We start from the raw sequence: 8160 nt of genomic DNA on the forward strand, positions 1-8160 counted from the left end.
CCTTCCTTCCTTCCTTCCTTCCTTCCTTCCTCCCTCCATTCCTTCCTTCCTCTCTCCCTTGCTTCCTTTTTAACTTCCTTCTTTCTATCTTTTCACCATTTAGAATAAGACATACTATTTTTCAAAAGCTGATTCACAGAGATCTGTGATTTGGTAAACAATCCCTTTTTATGCTTACATTACATTGAGAGCTCACATACAAGATGAGATTTTATATTAAACAGATGATAGAAGTCAAGTCAACAACTGCACCAGCGAGTTGCTAAGCCACCAGAAAAATACAACCTGTTCTAAGGATAAGAACCAGTCAAGCAGCTGAATCCATAAGCTGTATAGAAATGGGATCACTAAATCATAATCTTGTCCTGAACCAAATCATCTTGGAGTTTATAGACATCAAGTTGACTTGTCTTAAACTCAATAGCTTTTTGAGAAAATTATATGGTATAACTATATGCATATGCATAAAGGTTAAAGAACATCATTTTGGCAGGAATATATTTTCATGAGCAATCAGTAGCTAGTAGCTTTTTATTTCTACATACTTAGGATATCATATTTTTTTTATTTATGATGATTAGAATAAACAAAATGATATCTGTACCTAATATGATACCTGTAATATCCTTTACAGCTATACTTTGCCCTGACAACCCCTTTTTTTCTTTTGCTTTGAACAATCCACATACAGTGGGACCTTAAATTTTGTCTATACTTTAGACAGTTGTGTGTCTACGAATTTGATGAGACATACGGAAGAGTGTTGTCAAAAGCTGAAATATTCCTTTCTCACATTTTCATCAAGCATACCCTCAATATATGAAAAAAACAACACAATTACCACAGAGATACTGAAAATAAAGAAAGAGGATATATACATTATAACTGATTGGTGCTACTTTTCATTTTTGGTTTGTTATTCTATTCCATCACCTGAAATCTTCCTCTTCATTCAGATATGTTTAAACTTGCTGAGTTAAAGAGATAATCTCTTCTAAATATCTTAGAATAAAAATGATAACTCTGAAGGTCAGAATGGGAAAGCAACTTGTTTAATGTCTTACTGGTTTGTGTGTGTGTGTGTGTGTGTGTGTGTGTGTGTGTGTTTGACAGAATCTAGACAAAAATTCATGTGGCCCAATTTTTAATCCAAATCTCCTTGATAGATATGCACACTTTACACTAACATAGGTGAAGCAATATTGGAGAAACTCCAACATATTTGAAAATTATAATTATATATATTTATCAACCAAAAGCTTACAAGGCTTCATTGGTACATGATAAATTTTGAAGGCAGTAAAAAGTACATTATTTTCAAATAAGTTTAAAATATAAAGAAGGTTGGCCACTAATTAATTGCTTAAGGCAAGATATATAATAGTTCTAATTTAGGTGCCAACAAACCCTGTAATTAGATTGTAAAGGTTTTCCTTAATTGGTCAGCTTCCTCTATTGAACTAAGTCAGTTCATGGTAGTTTATTTGCATTCTAATTAATAAAACTGGTTTAGACCTGAAAGAGTAGTTAACAGCTCTCCTGATGCTGTGTAGGGTTTCCTTTCCCTTAAGAGAACAGATGGGTGGTTTCAATTCAGCAACCAATTAACTAAACATATATTAATGAATGTTTGTCAGCCTGAATTGATAACATGAAAATGTTAAACCACTCAGGTGCCAAACAATTGAATCTCATTACTGAGAAGAGGAGTTTATCCTTCTATAAGAAAACCCCAGGATGGACAGAACAAAATGCCATTGAGATGGTCACCTCTTTTGATGTTACATTTAGATAACATATTTCTTTGAAGAGTAACTCATTGACATCCAGTTCTTTCATCATCATTACAAACCCTGTATTGGCATCTTGAGAAGTCTTATTATGGGAAAATAAATGAATTTTTAAAAATAATAATACTGAATTTTAAAAATAATAATACTATGAAAATACTATATTTCTTGCCCTGAGTTCAACAATGGGGTACCAAAAGAAACCCAAAACAAAAACAAACTCAGACAGATCCTGACCCCAAGGTGCTTGTTTTTAGTAGAGGGAGAAACAATATAGATCATGAGAGGAAAATTGGGGCCAAGATGGGGTATATTTTGGTTTTCCATATGTTGGTGAATGGAATCACAAAGGAGAAGACTAACATATCATTTCACAGAGCAATAACTTCACTGAATTGGCTCTGATTCCAGAAAAGGAAAGACATTTATTGTAATTTCCCTTTATAAACTGAAGTATTGTATATAACTTTAGTTAAAAGTTCTTTAAAGTTTTAAGTTGATTATGTTTAAAATGATCCCTTGGGCAAACTGATCTCCCAAAGAATCACAGCGGGTGTTATTAAAAAGTGAGTTAATCTAGTGAGGTCTCAGGGCAATTTGGGTAGTGAGGAGGGATAAAAGGGAAATAGGTGATTATAAGATGTTTGGAGGAGAAATGAAGGTAAGGGAAGGTATAGAGGTGATAAGGGAAAATGGAGTATGTAGGAGGGCAGCTCAAACAGGTTTATTCACTGAGGCTTGAGACAGAGGATACAAGGAGGAAATAGGCTGGACCCTTCAAGCAGGGAAGGTATCCCTACGATATAAAAGGAGTTTTGGCCAGTCAAAAATGTTTAGGTTTGGCTGGAGGATTTTCTCTTGTTAGTTTCTAAAGTCCCTTGAGGGAGGAGTTGAAAGGGCTCCTCCCTGCCAGTGAAACTGATGGCTGTAGGAAGTCTCAGTAGTTACTCCCTGCCAAGATGGATGCCCACAGTTCCCTCAAGAAATAAAATGAAATAATTCCTTCCCTCTTCAGCCCTGCCTTAATCTTTGATACAATGATTCACCAGACTCTTTGAATAGGTAACAAAGGGGATTTATTAAAGTCAGGTTAATCAGAAGGAAAGAGGGTTTAGGTCTTCTAACCACTGCTAGGGAGAAGGCTGAATGATGTGGGATGGGTCACAAGAGAGGGTTAGACTGAGAAAGCCTGCTCTCCCAGTCAGGAAGATTTGACTGCCCTAAATTAAAGTATTTATCAAATCACTAAACTAGGGGTGATTTATTTGAGGATGCCCTACTTGCCTACATAAACTAAATCCACAATGTTCAATTACCAAGCCCTCCCTTCCTCCCATGGCCCAAAGGGAAATTCAAGGGAAAGGGAGGGATGTAAATGAAGAGAGATCAGGGAGAGGTCCAGAGAAATCAGATAGGTCTAAATTTCCTCAAGACAAAATAAGCACAGGTCAAGGCCAAAGCTAAAAGGCCAAAGCCAAGCCAAAACACCAAAGCCAACAGGCTAAGCCAAAGCTCAAAAAGCAAAAGCCTCCACCCAAAGCAAAAGCCAGAAAGCAAAAGCCCCATCAGTTGGAACTTCTGCCCTATTTATAACCTCAGGCTTCCAACTGTCTTTCTGAAGATTCTAAAACCTCTAACTGCCTGTTTTGTGACTTTGAAATTGCAGAAGCAAAAAGTTTCTGTTAGCCACCTTGCATTACAGGAGGAATATATAAATAGGAATGTTGTACCCCCCAAACTACATTACCCGGCATCCCTTTCCTTTTCATCCCCAAGTTTACTGCTTACATTGTATTGAAAAAGTTGTGTGTGACACAGACCTTGCTCTCTCTTGCTGGCTGTGCTCTGGGTTCTCATGATCCCTGTGTGTGCCATCCCAGGAAAATTCTTTTCTTTACTAAGGCTGTTACTTTCCTTATGCTTCAACTTATTATTAATGAACTTTATAAAATATAATACTTAGCGTATTTGGGATTAATTTTTAATCTTACATATTAAAGACTTACATAACAGAGGCAGCTGGTGATATGATGGGTGGGGCGTGGGATCAAATACGGCTTGAGTATAGATGAAATAATGAGTCCCAACAGGCTTACCCAATCAGAATTCTATGTTCCATATGTAGAATTCTATGGGAGGGATTGTTAGCTTTTGAGAATATAATTTCTATATATGGCCTTATAGGAGTGGAAAAGATGTCCAGGAATTATCTAATAACATGGTCTCAAAGAGAAGATATGAGATGATACCTGTCCTCTACTTTATATTCCTCTGTAGATGTGAGAGTTCTTTCACATGAAAATTTTCATATATTGCCAGATTTGGTCGATGTGTTTGTCAGTTTTGTTAACTTGTTTTCTTTCCCTTTTTCTCTTAAAAATAATGATTTCTATATTAAAAAAATTAAGAAATGAGGTGCTGATAGAAAAACAAAAGATGATGGGTGAAAAGGAAATAGCCAGGTGATACAGTGGATAGAAAGCCAAGCCTGGAATCAGGAAGACATCTTTCAGAGTACAAATCTAGCCTCAGAAACTTAGTAGCTAGTTATGTGGCCCTGGGCAAATCACGTCACCCAGCTAGCCTCAGTTTCTTCATCTGTAAAATGAGCTGGGGAAGGAAATGGCAAACTGTTTCAGTATATCTGCCAACAAAACACACAATGGGGTCAGGAAGAGTCAGACATGAATGAAAAAAAGACTGAACAATAAGAAAAGGAAGAAGATGAAAAGAGAAAAAGAATTAAGTGTGCTGGTTGGGGGGTCAATGGGGCTGGGCTGGACAGTGAACTACAGTTCCCATTGTGCTGTCCATCAGTCCAAAGTCATTTAGATGTTGTAAACCACAAAATATATGAGTTTTCCTCATGCTTCCCCTCATGACATCCCTATACCTTTACAGAATGAGTCATTGTAAAAGGAAGAAGAATGACTAGTATGATAATTAGAATAAGTCTACACTGCCCATCTTTAAATTTAATCATCAAAGGTGAGAGCACCTCCAATTTTGGGAGGTCTGTAACCCATGTGTGCTAAAGTGGGTGACGAATCAGAATCAACTGACTGCCCCTAGGCATCCATAAAAGTCAATTTTGATTTGAGATTATTCTTAATTGAGGATTGATAATTTTTCAATGCTCTGGCGACCAGTTCTTAATATATTCAACCAAAAACTCCCTTTTCCCACTTACACTAGACCAGTGATGGGCCACCTTTTGAGTTTCGTGTGTCAAAATTCTCCAAAAAACTAAGCATAACACAGGTGGTGTGTCACTTTGAGAAAAAAACCCCAAATTTCACAATATTCATAGTTTAAATAACAAAAATGTATAATTGTAATATATAACTGCATTTAATAAACCAAAATAGGTAAATTAATAAAGGTAGAATTGTCATCTATAGTGCACAGAATGACTACACTACAGAAATGATTCATCCTTGGCATGCAGCCCCATACTTCTCTGTATCCTGCTGTGTGTCATCGAATATGGCTACACATGTCAGCATGTCATAGGCTTGCCATCACCAGACTAGACAAACTCAAATTTAGGTACTGCCTTTTCTATGGAGCTTTGCATGGATCAAGCTTTCCCTCTTTTTATAGCCCCAAGGACACAATATTTTAAAACGCATTTCCCTGAAATATTCTACTAATGATTTTTTTTTATTTTAGCTTTTAGAGTGTTCAGGATTTTCCAGTCAGTTGAGTAGGAGGTACCTTTTCATTTTGATGGTCTCAGATCCCTATAGCACAGCTAGAGGCTGGTGAAGTAAGGCAAGCTAGGCTGCAAAAGAGAACCCATGTAAATGGCCTAATCTGACCAGAATAAAAAGAATGTTAAAACTTTCCCCAGGCAACATGAAAACCAAAGTCTAAAGGGGCAAAGCAAATGACCCAACAATAGCTTTGGAGACTAGAAAAGAGGGGATTAGAATAGAGAAGGCCAGAACAAAGGGACAGCTGGTGGTTTGTTTTCACTCATTCATTTAAGGCCTTGAAATTCCAACTGACAGACCTAATTCCAGTGCAACATAAGGAGACAGTTGTAGAAATTGGTCTTTTTGAATATGGGAAGTTTAATGCTTTTAAGTTATCTTACTTCAAGAGACATCATTGGCCTCTAAATCACAGTTACTCTCTAGGTACCTTTGGATTCATAACTATTTTTTCCCCTCAATATCACCTTTGGCTAAAAAGAATGATTAGAAGAAAAAAATGTATTCAACTGACATTTATTGAACAGCCACTCTGATCCAGGCTTTATTTTATTAGACAACTATTGAGTGCATAAAGCAAATTAATCACATACATTCTCTGTTATTTACAATTAATCTTTGCAAAAGGCTATATTATAACCTCAGTTAAATGAAATCTTTGGTCTTTCTTTACTATAGAAGATATTTTCCCATTTCAACATTTCTGATAATCAAAGATGTAAAGTATTTTGTTGCCCTTAAGCCTTCTTTCCCTAAGAGTTTGACCTATCTTGCCCTATAAGTTCCTTGATTCTTTGGCCCTTCCCTATGACTGATCAATACCTCACAGAAACTCTTTTCAACAAATTGTACAGACCAACCTTATCTTTGTACCCCTCTAGATTCCACTCAGCTCTCTTAACTTCACCACAGCCCAAGTGAGCACATTCATCCTAACCTATCTCTATCCCCAAATCTTAGACCACATTATTTTCAGATCATCTCCTTCTTGACTTTCACACTGTGGTAAAACAAAGAGCACAAAAGTCAGATAACAATTGAATTAACTCTGAATTGATCTTCTCTGTTTCCCAGAAATTACCCCTTTGCCTTAGGACTGGATTTAAAAAAGAATAAACAAATAGAAAGAACTAGAAAGCCACTTGCCAGATACTCTAGCCTCTGATTATTGGGTCTTTTCTAAGCTTTTTTATGAATTTGGGAGACCTAATGATTGCCCCCTCTCTTCCAAAAGAGGATTTAAACAATTCCCTTTCTGAGTTTCTCAGGAAGTCTTAGTTCTACAGCTCTGTGTGGTTTCCAAAGTTATACTCTCCTTTTCCCAATTAAAGACCCATTATTATTATTCATTTAGTAGTTCTTTCTTTCAGGTTACTTTTATGATTTGTTTTTCTCCAGGACCATTTTTCTTCCTGCTTGTATCTGGATCCCCAGCACTTTGCATAGCACCTGGCACATAGTAAGGACTTAGTAAATGCTAGTTGACTTGATTTAACAGAAATTTTGTAATGATAAGTAGCACTTCTCAGCATATTGATACTAGCTTTAAGACTTTGCATTAATCTCAATGAAATGAATTGGTTTTGTATCTTTCTCCAACAACTTATAATAATAATGACAGCTAGTATTTATATGGTACTTAGAGTTTTTCATAGTGCTTTAACAATATTATCTCATTTGATCCTTTCAACAGTCCTAGGAAGCAGGCGCTATATTATCCCTCTTTTGCAGAAGAAGACACTAAAGCTAAGTGACTTATCAAGGGTGACAGCTAGGAAGTTTCAGATGTGTCTAACTTCATGTTCAATGCTCTGCTTTCTCCATTGTGCTTCATTGCTACCCCTCAGCCAAGATCAAACATTAAAAATAGGTTACTGTCAAGGGTTAGCAGATTTCTTAAGGCTTTTGTGTTTTTTAGAAGTGCTTTGGAACATCAGGATTAGCCTGATTGATTCATTAGCAAAGGGGATTACTAATTGTGATCTTCTCTCTTTCACCCACTCATTTCATTTGAGTAAAAATCTCATTCTATGAAATGCATTGCTCTCATGGAATATGTATGATCCAGAGTTGAAGAAAATTCATCATTCTGTACTTTATATGCAGTTTTTTATTCCAATTTCCAAAGTTAAATTAAATATTATTTTAAAAATTAAATTACACATGGAAAACAGGTTACAGTGTATCTCTTCCCCAGTAGGTATTTTAATAAAGCCTTATGTTCTTGTCCCTTCTTTTCAACAAGTGCCTTAAGAGCCACCACAACAAACAACCTTTGGAAGTTAGGTTAACACTTGGATTACTCAGGTACTGATCCAAAATTTATATAAATTATATATACACACATGTGTATGTGTGTACTGTTCTTCAATCTTTTATTCAATTGTATGCAAGTGCTTGTGACCCCATTTGGGGTTTTCTTGGGAAAAATATTGGAGAGGTTTCCCATTTCCTTCTCTAGTTCATTTTACAGATTAGGAAACTAAAGCAAAATGGGTTAAATGACTTGCCCAGGGTGTCATACAACTAGTAAGTGTCTGAGGAAAGATTTGAACTCAGGTCTTCCTGACTCCAGGACTGACACTCTATCCAATACCACTTCTCTCTCTCTCTCTCTCTCTCTCTCTCTCTCTCTCTCTCTCTCTCTCTCTCTC

This window comes from Gracilinanus agilis, chromosome 3, assembly GCF_016433145.1.
Source record: "Gracilinanus agilis isolate LMUSP501 chromosome 3, AgileGrace, whole genome shotgun sequence".
In the NCBI taxonomy this organism is placed as follows: domain Eukaryota; kingdom Metazoa; phylum Chordata; class Mammalia; order Didelphimorphia; family Didelphidae; genus Gracilinanus; species Gracilinanus agilis.